The sequence below is a fragment of the Drosophila simulans genome, chromosome X (assembly GCF_016746395.2).
Source record: "Drosophila simulans strain w501 chromosome X, Prin_Dsim_3.1, whole genome shotgun sequence".
Classification (NCBI taxonomy): domain Eukaryota; kingdom Metazoa; phylum Arthropoda; class Insecta; order Diptera; family Drosophilidae; genus Drosophila; species Drosophila simulans.
The window spans coordinates 4099481-4116013 of NC_052525.2; the positions used below are offsets into that span (position 1 = coordinate 4099481).

The 16533-nt window shown below is 41.8% G+C and overlaps 1 long non-coding RNA gene across 1 annotated transcript in view; it reads right to left on the minus strand.

The window, feature by feature from the left end:
- Positions 1–16533, minus strand: part of LOC123327390 — a 72456-nt gene that overhangs the window by 22440 nt on the left and 33483 nt on the right. The gene's annotated exons all lie outside the window — the stretch shown is intronic.

Consider the following 16533-nt stretch of genomic DNA (forward strand, 5'->3'; position numbering starts at 1 on the left):
CAACACTTGACTCATGCACAAGGAAAGGAGTTTATAATATCACTAATATGACATTAGGGTTTTGTCTTTTGAAAGTCACAATTCAGTCCATAAATAATGGTGTTCCGCGATTGGCTTGCAATGTTTATATTATTGAACCATGAATGGAACACAAGTTTATTGCAAATCAGTAACATAGCCAACGGCTAACGTGTCGAAATGAATATTGATTAGGTATTACAATTTGAAAACGAATATAACGATGTAATTTCTAACGACCAGCCTTTGAAGTCGCCCAAAAGTGAATCATTTATTTAACCAGAATAAGCAGAACTTTGTAGTTTGATTGGGATTAAAAACTATAATTTTTATTATAATTTTCTTGCAATATTAATGAATAGAAATTGCTAGTTTTTCTTGGCTTGAATTGATCCTAATCCCAAGACCATAATTTCAAAAATAAATCAGAGGAGTATAAAGCTTATTTGCAGATCCTTTGGCGCAGAAGAGTACTCTTTGCGAAAAGGGCACACCCATCTTCTAATTCCCTGGCGGTTTTCCACATTTCCCTCGCTCATTTTACAAAAACAAAACAATGCAGAGAAAAATGGAGAGACTCTTGTCAATTCATAACTGAAAATGAAACGTTTTCCGCTGGGCTCGTTGTTTGTTTGCTGTTACCATTATTATTGCTACTGCTACTACTACTACTACTACTATTATTGCTGCTGTTTTGTTTCATGCAACTTTTACCATAATTGCGGGTAGCATTATGACATCGGGAAGCGACAAGCGAAACGCAACCTGAACATAATTACAACAATTTGTTGTCTAGTGTTTGACAACAACAGCAACAGCAACAAAGGCACAGAGCAAAAAGAAGCCGAGGAGATGATTGTTGTCATGGTTGAATGATGCAACTGGAAAAGGCAGAAAACAGCAGCTACATCGGCAACAAAAGTCACGCACATTGACATTCGCCTGGAGAAACCGAAAAAGATGACACGGTAAGGCAGCCAAGGAAAGGTGGGAAAGCCTGCAGCACGCCCTCCATGCACTGGGCAAAAAAAGGCGATAAAAATATCACTTGAAGAACTCAAAATTTGCATTGCTTTGTCAGGATTTCTCTGGGGCGTTCAAACTGAGGAATTCGGACTACAAATATTCAATTTAAAAGTGAATAATAAATATTACATATGCTTATTTGGACTACGAGAACTTGGCCCTTCTTCCTTGCAGTGCAATCCTTCCCCCGAGGACAAGGAAATACATACATCTGTGGCGATGTGGCAGCTCCTCTGCGATGCTCGTCACACTTCATTTCGACGCTTTCAACGCTTGTTGCGCCTCTAAATTAATTGCCACAGCCTGTGCAGCGCCAAAATTTAATGCAAAGTTTAGCAAATACAAGCAGTGAGTGTATTCCCGGCCCCCAACGCCACCCTTTTCGTATATCCCTCGGGATCGGAAGCTTCGACTAATTAGCAGGCGAGGCGCAGGCGCCAGAGCTGCGTAAAAAAAGTCGGGCTATACGGAATCGCGAATCGGTAGGATATGCGCGCCACATGCCCCATTATCAACCATTGCACATTGCGCCATATTTTACAGTTGATTCTCATCGGCCAGGGCAGATGCATCCAGGAACTTCTTAAATGTTATTTTTAATGTTATAGGGGCTCGGAAATGGTTTTATTTGCTACAAATTTATTTTATAATTATTTTCAATTTCAAGTTAATCGCAACATTATTTCAAAATAGCGATCTGGAATTATCAAAAAACCAATATTTGAAGCATCAATTATCCAAAGAAATAAGTGACGTTTTAAATTCAATACTTATCTGGCTTCCTACAATGCGATTTTCATAATTACAGCAATATCTTTTCCAAATTTTTCTTTTTTAATAGAAATATTATTTTTCAAAGTTCTGTGCTTCTATCAACCCTCCAAATCGTATTTTTTAGCTCCCTTTTCCGAATTTGAGCCAAAAATTTCGCGCCAAAAAACCGAATAAAGCCAAATAGGTGAAGTGGAAACTGAGGAATAAGGGACCGCAGAAGGCAAGGAGACGAAAAAGGACATTTTTGCTTGTGTGACAAAATCGCTGCCTATGTGTGCGTGCGTGTTTTCCTTCTCTCCATGTAGCGCTATCTCGCTTCTACACGCACACACACACACAAGCCCGAGACTCCGCCCACTAAGCGATCGCGATGAGATGAGAAAAAAACTCACCACAGCTCGGTAAAAAACGCTCAACTCACTCACTCAGTCATACACACACACACACATTAAGTCGCTCTCCCACTCTTTCTCACAGAGAATGCGCATTCCCTCTGGCACTTGCCTTCTCGTTCTTGCGCACATGAAACTGTGTAAAATGGTCGCCTTGCAGGGGGCGTTACTCTATGGCCGTCTGCTTCGCACCCATGCGAAAGTGCCGTAGTGTGAGGGAGAGAGAATGTGTTTGTGGAGGGGGATTTTGAAAGCAAGAGTAGAGAAGATGCGACGCTGTAAACGAATTTGCATATTTCTACTGCTTTACGCTTATTGCATATTTTATTCATTACGTTCTGGCGCTTCGGCGGATGAAAACCCAAGAAAAGGCGAAAAGCGAAGGAAAGTGTCATAAGGCATTCCTACTACCGTTAGCACTGCGTGACATTGGTCCTCCCTTTCGCACGCACAATCTTCATCTTCTGTTCTGTTCTTCTTCTTCTTTTACTTCTGTTGAGCTTATTCCCTTTTTCAACTTTATATTTTATAAATTAAATGATAAATAAAAAAATAAGTTGCTTCTAAATTCTAAATTCTAAATTCTCAGTTCAAGAAATAAGAAATCCAATAATTATTCCTACGAAAATCCTTTTAAATAATTTCTTATAAGCTGTTAACTCAATCTTAATAGAACTCCAACTATCTGTTGTTTTCTATATTTTTGCTTTAACTTAGAATGAATATAAACTCTTGTTTTTAAGCCGAACTTTTTGTCTGTTCTTTCATTTGATTACCAAGTATTACCAACCCAAATATATATATATGGTATACATATTACTTAACTAATAGCTACAGGCATTTTTACGTCTTAAAAGAATTCTTAGCTGTTTTAATATATTAAAGCTGTCTCCAGATTTCAGATACTAAAGGTCATAACAATGCCAACATCCTAGTTTGTTTTTTATTTGGCTCCTTTTACCCGAAATTGGTTCCACGTATTTCTGCAAATTTGTTTATTTTCGCTTGGCAGGGACTTAATCTGTGCTCCAGTTTTTCGTAGTGCCCCCCCAAAAAAATGGCCACCATACACACACACATTTAACGGTTAAGCCGCTGTCCTTTTTTCCCAAGGAGTCAAAGGATGCGATTCGAATATGCGTGAGTTATCCGGCGTGTTGTTATCCTGGCTCGGACCAAATAGGATACAAAAAAAACCTAGCATAAACCGGTTCTGAGTAAGTGCTCAATTACTCACACATACACACACAGATGCACAGAAGTGCTCACTCAAAACGAAGCGAAACGAGGCGAATTCGTGCCTCTGCCTCTGCCGGCGTCGACTGTGCTGCCGTGGTGAGTTTGGTGCAGCAGAGCGTCGAGCAGAGTGGCGAATAGCGTCATTCAAAATTGGAATTCTGTTAGTAAACGTCGACACTTCATATGAAACGAAGAGCGGAGATCACAGCGGAAAGTCCAGGGGTGTACGTGGGTTTTAAACGCACAGAGGGATTTCACTCAAAGAAAGAAAGTTATAGAGGGTTAGACCAGAGGGTAGGCTACGTACAAAGACAAGAAGCAGGAAAGCAAAGAAAGAATGGCCTCGCCAAGAGAAGCTGAGAATAGAGCATGGGGTGTAGGGATTACAAAGAAGGGCTTTAAAAAGAAAATATGTAACCCACAAAATAGCAACTACAAGACTACCCACGACTTGGGTGTCAAAATGCTTGTCATTCGACAGGCCGGCGAGGGGGAAAACCTATGCTAAGCTGGCCTAAGCTTTTCTGCCCGCGTGTGGTGAACATAACACGGGCCAACCCACCTCCCCCCACGCGATGGGGATTCCCCACTTTCGCATTCTGCCGGCGTCGCTGCGAACGTCGCTGCCGGCTTCTTGCACTTTGGCGCTCGGCGTCGTCTTGGCCCGGTTATTTGTTGTTTTTTTGTTTTTCGGGCTTTTCGGCTTTTTGGATCGTTCTCGGCCAGCAGTCGCCGCCTGTCACACGCTCACGTCAAACGCTTTTGCCGTCGCGTCGCCAGATAAACCAAATGTCTCGCCGTGTTTACGTGTGATTCCCCTTTTTTGCTCCAATCCGAAAGCAAAATAAATACTCTGACCTTAACCGATACGGTTCACCGTTTAACCGCTAACCGTTGACCGTTTCGTGGCCGTCGACGATAAGGAATCAAGAAACAACATCACCCTGCAGATTCTGTTTTGTTTTGTTTTTTTGTGCAGCCCAGAATTTTTCGAAAACCTGACAAGATTTAAAGAAAATTGTGTTTGAAAAGTGCGTAAAGTGTGGAGTATTTAAACTTAAATATAAATATATAAAAAAGCAAACAAAAGCAAGGTGGGAGGTCTAAAGAATATAAATAAAAAACACACTGGTTTCCGCCTGAGATTTTCAAAATACCGTTTCAGATCATGAAACATAATGGTATACAAATATATTATGTTTATGCTGTCTGGAAATAAATAGTACTACTAACACCCTATAAGAAATATCTGCTCTTTGAGTTTTACCCTACTTGAGATAGTATTAAAAACATTAAATGTAGAACTACTGATAATTTCAATATTTTGGTGATCCAATAAGTTAATGGGAAAGTCCTCAAGCAAAGACTGGAGGAAGTCCTTCCCATTATGGTAATCACATCGCATCACACCAATGAGATTGTCTAGATTGATCCAACCCCCAGGAGATTCCCCATCCCGATCCGCTGAAGCGCAACGAAATCGGAACCATTATCCAATTAGCTAACTCTTTCCGAACCCGTATCATCAGTTTATCGCCTCGCCAATTGTTTTCTCAGACTTTTTTTCGCTACTTAACTGATGTGACAATTTGTAGCCATTAGCCGGAGGCAGTCAGTCAAACAGTCGCTAGATTTGCAAGTTGTTCAGGCATGACACAACAAAAAAGAAAAAAAACTCTATATATGCAATGTATGTGGATGGACGGGGGGATATGGGGAGCGGGGTTCCGGAGACGAGATCACGATCGCATCTCGACACGCAGCTAAAAGTGTAAATCAGCTCGCCTTCCATTATGTCAACAATCTCTTTGTCTGTCCGTATTATTTACATTTGTCAAATCAAATTTGACAGCTGCGGAAAACATAATATCTCAAGTCGGCGTCTGCGGCACAGTCCGGTTTTTGTATGGGGCCTCATTCAATAGGGGATAAAGGGGATTCGCGGAGGAGATCGGTGCGGCCTAGGACCACCGATTCAAACTTGTATTCAGAACTGGATTTGTCGCTTGGCTCTCGGCTGCGCCAAACGAACCGAGCCATGAACACAAGAATGAAAATACTTGGCCAAGCACTCGATCAATCTGGTCTCACACAAAGTTCTTTCACTTGAAGAACTTCAAAAACAATTTGAAACGTTGCTAGATATCTATTGTTATGCGGAAAAGGATTTAAAACTTGCAAACATTTTGGCTATTTGTTATAATTTCGAAATACTAAGCCTGGAAATCAAGGAAGTAAATGTAATACTCCAATCAATTCAATTCTACAGAACTACGTTTTGTAAGAAAGGATTTCCCCAGTACTTCAGCACCTAAATATTTTCTCTTTCGAAGAGAGAAGTTTATTGCAATGCTTATTAGCGCTTAGTGACTTTTATGACTGTTTAGAAACATGGTACTTAACCCTTTTCAAAGTAGGTAACAACCCTCAACCATTTGTATTACTTATCAGAGAATGTTTTCTTCTTGTTTCCGAGGGAACATGCATTTCATTTTTGATCCTTATTGAGTAGGGATTATTACTATTAATACTCCACAGTTGGTAATATATATTGTCTTGATAGAATTATGGCATTAAGTGTTATATATACGCAAAATTCTTACAAAATACCACAACACGTAATACCTATATCTTTTGCTGACTTCACCAATTAATTGGTGAGGTTTCCAGTCGGGGTTGTTCGTTGGTAAGCTGCTAACGGACTTATGACATGGATATGGCTATGATTCGGGATTCACGATTCACGATTCAGTATTCAGTATTCGGTGGGGTATATACTGTGTACTGTGCTACTATAAAATGCCAGCTCCATTGTTGTTGCTACAACCGGCGGAAGAAAACGGAAGAGGGGATTGTATTTTTTGGATTTCGGGAATTGGGAATGGCCTGGATGCGGCACTTATCCTTGTTTTTTGGGGGTTGAAGGCAACAAACAGTGCACACTTAACCGATAAATACGCACCACATCCATAATATATATGTGTGCGTACATACTCGTATATGGATGCGTGTGCGTTTGTACATCCGATGGACAGATCCTTTGTATCCTGCTATCCTGGCTCTATCTATTGACTGACTAACACGCCAGCTGACTTGGCAGCAGGGGAAGAAGCAGCCAGGAGCTGGGGATGTAGAACCAGGTCCTGTCTCGTGCAAAACTGACTGACATCGAGCAACTTCCTTTGGCCTCAGACTTCAGCAGCACTCACGCAATTTTCCTCCACACAAATCCCCTCCCAGCTGATGGCTTTCCGGGGGTGGTTCTCATTCGGGCGATTTTCCAACGTGTTGTAATCCCATTTGCAGGATTGCGGATTCAGGAATCAATTACGAATTTAATTTATAAGCAAAGCTCGGTGGAAAACTCAAGAGAATCCAGCCCACAGCCCACAGCTCGTAGCTTGTAGCTCTCTCTCTCCTGACAAGGGTGCGTGTGCCTGCAGGTGGGTTGAAATTGTATATAGTCAGCGGGAGGATGCTACTTGTTACGGGATCAAATTGATTTCGATGGAGACTGCTCTCGAAAAAACTTGAGGCACTTCATCGAGCCTTTTGATGGCGTCCAAAAAGTTTTCTGAGCTCGCAGCTGTCAAGTGCAACGTTGCCCCCTCGAAGATTTTCCACCCACCGTCTGACAATGCCAGAACTAAAATTCCTTTTCATACTTCTCATCTTCCTATCATTTTTTTTTTTTTTGTTTTCTTTTCTGTTGGAAACATTGCTGGAATGATTTGGCCGCGGACATAAAAAAAAAAAATTTAACGTCTTGGCAGCTGAAACAAACTCCGCCTCTGATTTTCCTTTTTTTTTTCTTTCTGTTGTGTTTTGAGTGGCTGTGCATAATGTATACAGCAAATTTTTGTCTAACAATTTGGCGCATTTTCACGCGATTTTTCTTCTTTATTTGTTTGTTTGCTGCTCCAGAGGGTTAAGAAATATATATATGCAAAAAAGAAAAAAAGGAAAAAACACTTGACAGTTTCCTTTCGCTTTAATTGCTATGCAAATTGCTGAGGGAAATGCTTATTCAAAAGGATTTAGCATCCTTGGTTTTATTGTGCGCAAACTAAAGTTACGCTTTGCTGCGGATTTGTATGAAAAGACCTGGCAATTCTCGTTAACTTGCTAAGCGGTTTTTTGTTTGTCACATTTCCTAATTAGATTTCAACAAAATGCAAGGGAAAATTGTGGATACTGACATCTTTTTTAGTTCATACAAATTGCATTTTCTCGAACACCAAATCGTAAGATGACAGCTACTTTAGGATTGCAACTTTAAAGGATTCAGTCAATTGCCATATGTTTCTATTGCGAAATATCTAACAAAATCAATTCGATTCCATTTCTTTCCTTCCATTTAATTTGACTTCTCTTTATTCTCGGTCTTGTCTCGGCTTTTATTCATTTATTTCCTTCCATTTTCTTTTGATGGGGAAAAGCTCAAACCGAGCGCAACTTTTTATGACAGCATCACTTGGCACTTTCAATACAATATCATAATGGCCAAAAGGAGCTTAGGAATGTGGGTAGGTTGAGTGTAACTAAAGTGTATTTCTATCCCAGCGCCGACGCCTCGATTTTTGCCATTGTCTGGCCCTCTCTCTCCCACACCCGCCGTTGCCGTCCGTCTCTGTCTGTTACTGACTTTTACATTAATGAGCATGTTTTTATTTATAAGTGTTCTTTTCTTCTGCTCAACACAGCTTTCCTAGCCATTCTCTGCAGTTCGCTTTGTTCGCCCACGAGCTTTGTTGTAACGCCCTGCATGGTCCCCATGAACTCCCTTTCGGGAAAACCCCTCCAAGATTTTCCACCCGCTGCCCTTTGGTTTGACATTTCACTGGATATTTTTTTCGGGCTCTCGGACAACGCTCGATTTCATTTGATGTGCCCACTGGCGCGTCCATTTGGTCAGAATCATTTAGCTGATTGGTCAGAGGAATGGTAAGAAATCGGGGAGATCACAAGAGAAAGGAGATGCAGCTAAAGTATCCAAAGATACTAAGCAATTCTAAGTATCTCTATATGAAAAGGTTGTGATAGGATGGAAAAAGTTCTAGTATCATATTTTGAAGGACTATATTCTTTTCTTCTAAACTTCCTTTAACTTTCGAAGATCTCGCAGAAATCTTCATATCGTATATCTCGAAGGAGATCCAACAACTCCAGCGGCATTCCATTAGTCAGCACGCGAATCGCCCGCCTTGGCGGCCCTCCAACTTCGATTTGAACTCCAGGGGCCCAGTTGCAGTGTTGTTGTTGTTGTTTACCCATCGCACCTATAAAAGAGCCCGTGTCGGAAACGTGGATTACGGGGGGAGGGGGGCAAAAGTCCAGAGGGTGTGTTGACCCTTCTCTTTGAAAACTTTGGCATTTTCTTGCGCTTGTTCTTGCGGCACATTCACATGCTCTCCCGTCCATTTTAGCCATTGTGTGGCATAATTGCTGAACGCGTCGTCAGCCTGGCGCCTTTTTTATTGCAACGCCCCTTTGGCCAACACCCCATACACTCATGGACTCATGGACTCAACAGCTCACCAGCTCACCAGCTCACATACCCGAGCACACACACACACACTGCCACACACTCACTCACCCATACACATCCAATCCGACTGGCAAACAAACTTCGGCACACACGCACACAGCCGCAGGTCCTGTAATGAGCTTCTGCCTCAGCTTTTCCAGCTTTTCCCTTTTCCGCTGGTCAGTGCAGCGGCACTTCAGGTTGCACTCGGTTATGTATGTGTGTTGGCTGCGATTCAGCAGTACTACCCTCTAAATGGAGCTCTAGAGATGGTCAATTCTCGATACAAGGATCGATAGCTCGAGGACCTATGCCATTTCAACTGAGATCCCATATTAGAGATCTTTATTTGGGAAATACCTATGAACTCGATGTTTAAGATATATGATTTAGTAGGAATGTATACAGAACGTGTTAATATTAAACGATAACTGAACAACTTAACTTTCCGGTGTATTCAAAAAAATCTGATAAATATTTGAAAACCCAGACTTAAGGACTTAATTTTCAAGTTGAAAAACTACATTAGCGGGTATCATAAAGTCGGAAAACTGCACTTTCGCAATCTTGTTAGTTATTTTTTTTTGATTTTTTTTTTTTTTAGTAAATTCCTCTGCAGCTATGCTCTTTGCATAATAAACGGAAAGTTTGCTTTTTAGCGCATCATAAAAGTTCTGCCAGGTGTCATGTTTTCATTTACACTTTGCTCTCCCGCTTTGGCCCCCGGTTTGCCCCTCGCTTTTCCCTGTTTTTCCGCTTTTCCAGATCCACTGCATGGGGTGCCCGCTGCTGCCGAGTTTTATGAGCGCCATAGAGAGTTTTGTGCGGCTGTTTGTGTTGCCGTTGTTAATGGAATCGTAGTTGGCTTTTGAAAGACTTGACACGAGTCAGACACTTGAAGGCAAACACACACACTTCCATTCGGGGAAATGAATAAATAAATATGTGAATAAAAGTTTTCAAAATGTTTCACAGCACTGGCTGGGTTGGCAAAGTTCTCGTCTTCTCGCTTCTCACTTCCAGAGTTTACTATTTTCATATGCAGACCGAAAATCGATTGACAAAATTTATAATTAATTTCAAATGGGTTTTACTAATTTGGCCCGGACGAACGATGTGATTTTCTCATCTGTTTAGCCAACTGTTGGTGGGCCTCGAGAATTGATTTTCCTTAATTGGCCTGCACTCAAATCGAAAGTGGAAAATGCTCGTTTAATTAACAGAACTAGCTGAAAATTGCTTTCTAATATTTCTCTTGGTTTATTTATCGATCAAATAAAGTGCAGGCAAATCAAAATTTAACTTCGACATTGGTTTCAGCGTACTTTTCATGGTTCTTAAAAAGTTTATTTTTTGTTTTTGGCAGGTTTATAGAACTTTGGTACCTTTTTTACGTACTTCATAGAGTGTTGCTCCTATTTTGCATTAAATAAGAATCACGAGAAAAACCCAATGCATTCTATTTTATAATCAAGGAGAGTTTACTGTACACGGGTAACCGTCATCTTTGCTCCTATCTGCCAGTGCTCTTCGTGTTTGTTTATGGATGGATATGGCCATTTTTGCTGGGGATCAGATCCGCTTTGGCATCCTTGACACATCCGCAACTGCCACACACACACCCACACACACCCACCCACACACCCCCACTTTAGCCCACACTTGGACATGAGTGTGGGTGCCTTGTATCTCACATGTCGTAGGTGGCTCTTGGCTTAGAAACGAAGACAACTTTGCCGTTTGCCCATTGGCAAGCAATCGCCCCGTCTCGCTCTGGCCGGCTATGGCCCTCTCAGTCGCACACACTGTCTCGCCTTCGTGGAGACATACAAACATTTCCATTTTCCCAGTGAGTGGTAAATTGTCAAGTGTTGGTGTTGGTGTGAATTTTGTGTACTTTGGCCACTCCTTCGCCATCGAGGAGATGCCCCCCCGCACACCCCCTTCCACAATGTTTTTCCATCCTGTCTCGCCCTCTCTCTCTCGCTCCGCACTACCCATCTCGCTCGCACACACAGCGGACTGCGGGTCTCTGTGTCTTGGCCAATCGCTTGTGTAAACACTCGAAGCCCAGACATTCCCTACGCCCTCAGAGCTTTTCACACAAAAAGTGTTGGCTGCACACACCACCGCCCCCCACTTTTCCGCCCACCCGACGCCCCTGACACCAACCACTTTGGCAGAACCCCCTTGGAATACCCCCCTGCAGACCACTTCTTACACTCGCAATAAATGTGGGTGTGAATCGAAGAAAATCGCAGAAATTTCCAAAGGTTTGAAACCACTTCAAATTACGGCGATAAGTGTGCTAAGTTACCAGTGGAAAGCTTTACTAGAATATGTTATTGCATACTTTTAGTGACGTTTCAATTGCACGTATCCAAATTTCAGTTTTTGTGCTATTAATCGATAATTTGTATTGCGATTATTTTGCACGAGTGTATTTCCCTTTTAGCAAGGCGATTATTCATATTGCAGCTTTGCAGCTGAGCTCCGGAGTTTGCCATCCATTTATCTTGGCCACATTGTTGGTGCTACCAACTTCGAACCCCTCCGCCCAATAACCCCCCTCAACTCACTCCCCTCCCCCCTTCCGACCGACGAGCTGTCCGTTTCGCTTGCGGCGCGGCGTGCAAAACGCTTTTGTGTGTTTAATTGCTTGTGAAGAGCGCTTTTCAATGGAACTGCCAAACAGCGAGAAGAAAGAAGAGAAAGTTGGGAATCGGGAAGGAGGAGGGAGGAAGGAGGAAGAGCCGGGAAGGAGAATCGAGAGACAAAACAAAAGCAGTGCAGAGAGGCAGAAAGAAACACCGGACCCGGGAAATCCATGAGCCGGAAGATGAAAAAAATCCGAGCGAAAAGGAATATCGGGAAGGTGCATCTAATAAAGAGAAGTGAAAAATATAAAAAAAATATATGAACTAATAGTATTTCTTGTATAAAAAATTATAGTTAGCAGCACACATAAATGAAAACAAAAATGTTAATGCTTTGGTAATTAAAAGAGTAAAGAAAAATAGACAAAAAATAAAAAAGAAGCATATAAGTCAACAGTAAACATCGCAGCAACTATCATTCATTATGAAATATGTTGTTTTACAAAAGTTAGGAAACATCTAAAAATTTAGCCATTGCAAAACAAGTTACTAAGTAGCAGAAGTATACCTTCTAAATGTTTTACACTTTTGTAGCGACAAAACTTGGGTAAATTAATTAGGTAATATCTACAATCAAAGTTTTGATAGCGAATTAATATGATTTTATCATTCGATTATATTATCATCCGTTTAATCTCCCTGGAGTAAGCTTGTTAAGCTTACAAGGTAACTACATGATAATCCCCTCTGGAAACCCAATCTTTATTCCACTTCTCGGCGCAACGCGATAACGCCAAAGAAAGAGAAGAAGTGGGAGAGAGAGGGAGGGAGCGAGCGAGTAAGTGAGATGGGTTCTCGGGGGAAATGCACTTTGTTTTTCACACATTGCCCTAACTGATTAACTTTTGTGTTGAGCTTAAAAAACAACAACAAGCGGCCAGGATGCAAGGACTATGCACAGAATGCACACACGCACACACACATGACAGTGCCCGCACACATGCACACGCACACACACACAAGTAACAGCCAGACGCACACAGACAGCAGACAAAGCCGAGCAAACAACATTGAAAGTCTGTCTCTCCGACGCGTCGGCTGGCTGTCGTGTGTGTGTGTGTGATAGACAGGCGTAAAGTTAATTAAACAATAAATACACACACACACAGACAGACCGACACACACACACACACTGACGCGACGCGTTAAAAATGGCGAAAAACTACGGACTACACTTGGCAGCCTGGCGTGAAATTCAACACAACATAACACACTCAAACACACACAGCTGCGGTGCGCGCATGCATCGGTGTGGGTGTGTGTGTGTGTGTGCATTGTCTGTTGCACTGTAATTGAGCAATTGCAGTGGCCACCCAACCACCCACTGCCCACGCCCACCCATCCAAAACGCCCACAATGGCTGGCAATTTACTTGACGCTCCAAAGTAGGCAACACTCATCAGACGAACGAAGTGGGGAGCAAAATATAGGATAAAGGATTCTACAGCAAAAAAAATGGCGGCTTAGATAATCATTTTTTGTACTAATATGCATTACTTTTTCGCTCCATTTCATTTGAGAAATTTTAGTGATTGGTAGTATTAATTGGGATGTGATTTATTTCGATATTTAGTTTACAAATGCTTTTAAGTTATTTGGGGATTGTATCATTACAAGCACTTTACTTTAGAAAGCGAAAGTTCTTTTTCAAATAAATACCACTGCTCAGCATATTATAAAAGTTAAGCCCGCGCATTTGAACTATCTATATAATTGGATTAGTACAAAAACGAAGAAAATAAAAAGAACGCAAAAAAGCTTTCGCAAAATGCGAGGCATTGCCATTCAGGGTCGGAAAAGAGCAATATTTTGCAAAAGTTAAGCGCACATGTGTGATTTTAGCCATGAATTGGCAATATATTTCCGTGGGTGGACCTAAATATGGAACATAAACGAACTCTGGGGAACTCAATATTCAGGGAAATGAAGGCAAAGCCCAGATCTTGTATGACACACCCACACACAGTAATAGGTTAGCATACATATATGTACATACATCCTGTTTACATAAGACAAGACATATTTACTATGTTATCCCCCCTTTTGCGATGCTCCTTCTCTTCCCGCTCCACACGCAAGCGATATCTGATTTTTCCTACCCCATTTTTTGGGTGGCTGCCAGTCCAGCCATTGTTTTCCTTTGCCATATATAACATTTAATTTTATGCTAATTTTATCGATTGCCTCAAACGTCGAGCAAGAAAAACAAGCGGCAGCTCGTAATTTTCCGAATCTTCGCTTCAGGCAATTGGAAATTAGTTGTAAGTGTGGGTGAAATTAATGTGGTATTTGCTGTAACATTCGATTAATGAGTTCCATCTCGATTTAAAGTGACATTTCGAGGAATTTAAATCCTCCACCTATTTATTGGTTAATTAATTAAATATAAACATTTATTTAAATAAAAATATGCCCTGTGATTAGGTGCCAATCATTTGGCTTTTGTACGAATGCATTTTGAGATGCTCATACGTGTATAGGATACACCAACACACGCAACACAAACAAAAGAGCAGCATCGCATCAGCAGCTTTTCAAAGTGTTAACCCATTCGTCGTCACCTTTTTGCCCCAAACATATTTAGATAATTTAACGCGCGCCGCTCGTAAATTTCCACAAACACTCACACACACACACACTCGCAGATGAGGAAGCGGCTCACACAGACACACACACATACAGTGACAGAGAGAAAGATAGAAATGCCTCCACCCACACAGACACAAAGCAAACAGTTGCAGACACCCACGCACACACAGACACAACTAAACCATGTTAAGCAAATAAACAAGAGAGTGCGACAGAGAGCGAGAGACAGAACAGAAGAGAGAGAGAAAGTCGCTGAAAGAGAGGCAGATATGTAGGTGGGAAAAGAAAAGACAGCCAGTGGAAATAAATGCCGCCAAATAAAGTTTTCCTCTGATAATTATGACCTCCCCACTTCTTTTTTTACACACACACATCAACTTTTAATTAGCTACAAAGCGCCAGCAAAAAAATCACTTAGGCGAGCGAATGAGAGTAGGATGCTGCGTAGGTGTAAGTGTAAGCTTTTTCAACACACCTCTCACACACAGCCACCACAGACACACACACTCTGAATCAATACTGAGAGAACTGGAGAGCATACGAGCATACGAGAGAGAGAGAGCCACAAAGACCCTTTTAAAATGCCGAAAAACTTGAGATTTTCTGCATTTTGGTTGGTTGTTTATTAACACCTTTCCACTTTTGACTTTCACCGACTTTTTACAGCATTCGTGTCTCTTTGTGTCCGCCATTCAAAAAAAGTTTTGCGCCAAATATAAAAAAAGACGGCCGGAAATTGTTTCACACTTTTTGAAAGTAAACAAGTTCTTTTTTAGATTGATTGATAAATAATTTTATATTCTAATCATAAGCCGAAAGTGTAAAAAAGGATTACAATTAATTTCCACGTTGTTAAGTACGAAAAAAATATTATTGCTGCGAATTTGATTCCTGGTTTTGGGATACGTATATTTTGGGAAGCGATATTCAAAGACCAATTAAGCCGCCTTTTCCACGCCTCCTTGTTCTTCCTTTCCCTCCTACCTCTTACCACACACCACTTCTCCGCGTTCTTCGCCTTCTTCCGTTTTGCACCCACACCAAGAAGACTCAAACTACAACATACCACTCATTCGAAAAGCAAAAAACCCACCGAAAAAAGAGATTCGAAAAAACCAACCAAAATCGAAGAAGAAACGAAAAACGTCGCTGCTTTGCTGTAATTTTTCACACCACACACACAGACGTAAATGTTGTCACCTTATCGTGCGTCTCTTTCGCGCAGGAGAGAGAATTAGAGGTTCCATTTTGATTGTGCTCTCCCCTCAACGAGTGTGTGAAAGTGTGTGTGTTTGTGGTTAAACTTGTCACACAAGCAAAAGAGGAAGAAGCAAGTCGCTTGCCGTCTTCTTCTGGCACACAGGGAAGCCGCCATATTGCCGGCTCGCTCTTTGTCTCCTCTTTGGTTGTGTGCGTGAGTGCTTGTGTACGTGAGTACGTGTGACAAAATACATTTGGCTTCTTGGTGTTGGTGACTTGAGCCGGTTGCCTTTTCATTTGCACGCCTCTCGCCATCTGCCGTCTCGCTCGCACTTCTGATGTTTGCCCTTTACTTTTGGCGACAAGTTTGTCACACAACGTCGACGTCTCTGCTGCAGTCTCTGCCTCTGTCGGCGTCGTTGCTGCTCTTCTGCTTTTTCGCACTTGGAAATTTCACGCTCACCGTTATCCCCTTTCACAAATCCAAAATCTTTTCATTTACATTTTAGGGACGCATAAAAGCTGCCAAAGCGGCTAACAAGCGTTTAGTTTTTGACGGGTTAAGGTGGTACAAAAGGTGGCCACTGGGGGTTAAAATTCGATAAGAGGTGTGTTTTTTGGGTGGATCCAGCTGGCCAGCGGCGGGTTAAGAGTGGGTGCCGACTCACAGTTTCTTACAACAAACTGTCTGTAATCGCAAGTATTACAGAAGTCGAAAAGTTACCTTAAAGACGGGTCGACTTATCCTAACTTTCGAAATCTCTGGCAAGTGTGCCCTTATGTTATGTTGTCGTAAATGGTAGATTTATGTACGTCTTTTCGAGCAGTGTTTTTGATTGTCTGGAGGTCATTGTAGGTCAACTTTTGCGCCTTAAAGTGCTTCTCGCAGCCGCTTTATTTTATCTCTGCCTGGGAAATGCCACCCCTTCGGGCTGCCAGGCCGCCTCGTTTATCTCACCACACCGTCCCTACACCCACCAATGCCACCCCCTCCACCAACCACCCCTCGACAAACATTTGACCATTGAAGCGCATTTTTCGCTTGCGCGTCATTTGTCAACTTGGCCGCTTCTTTTTTTCATTATTTGCTTCTTTGCGATTCTGCCACCCC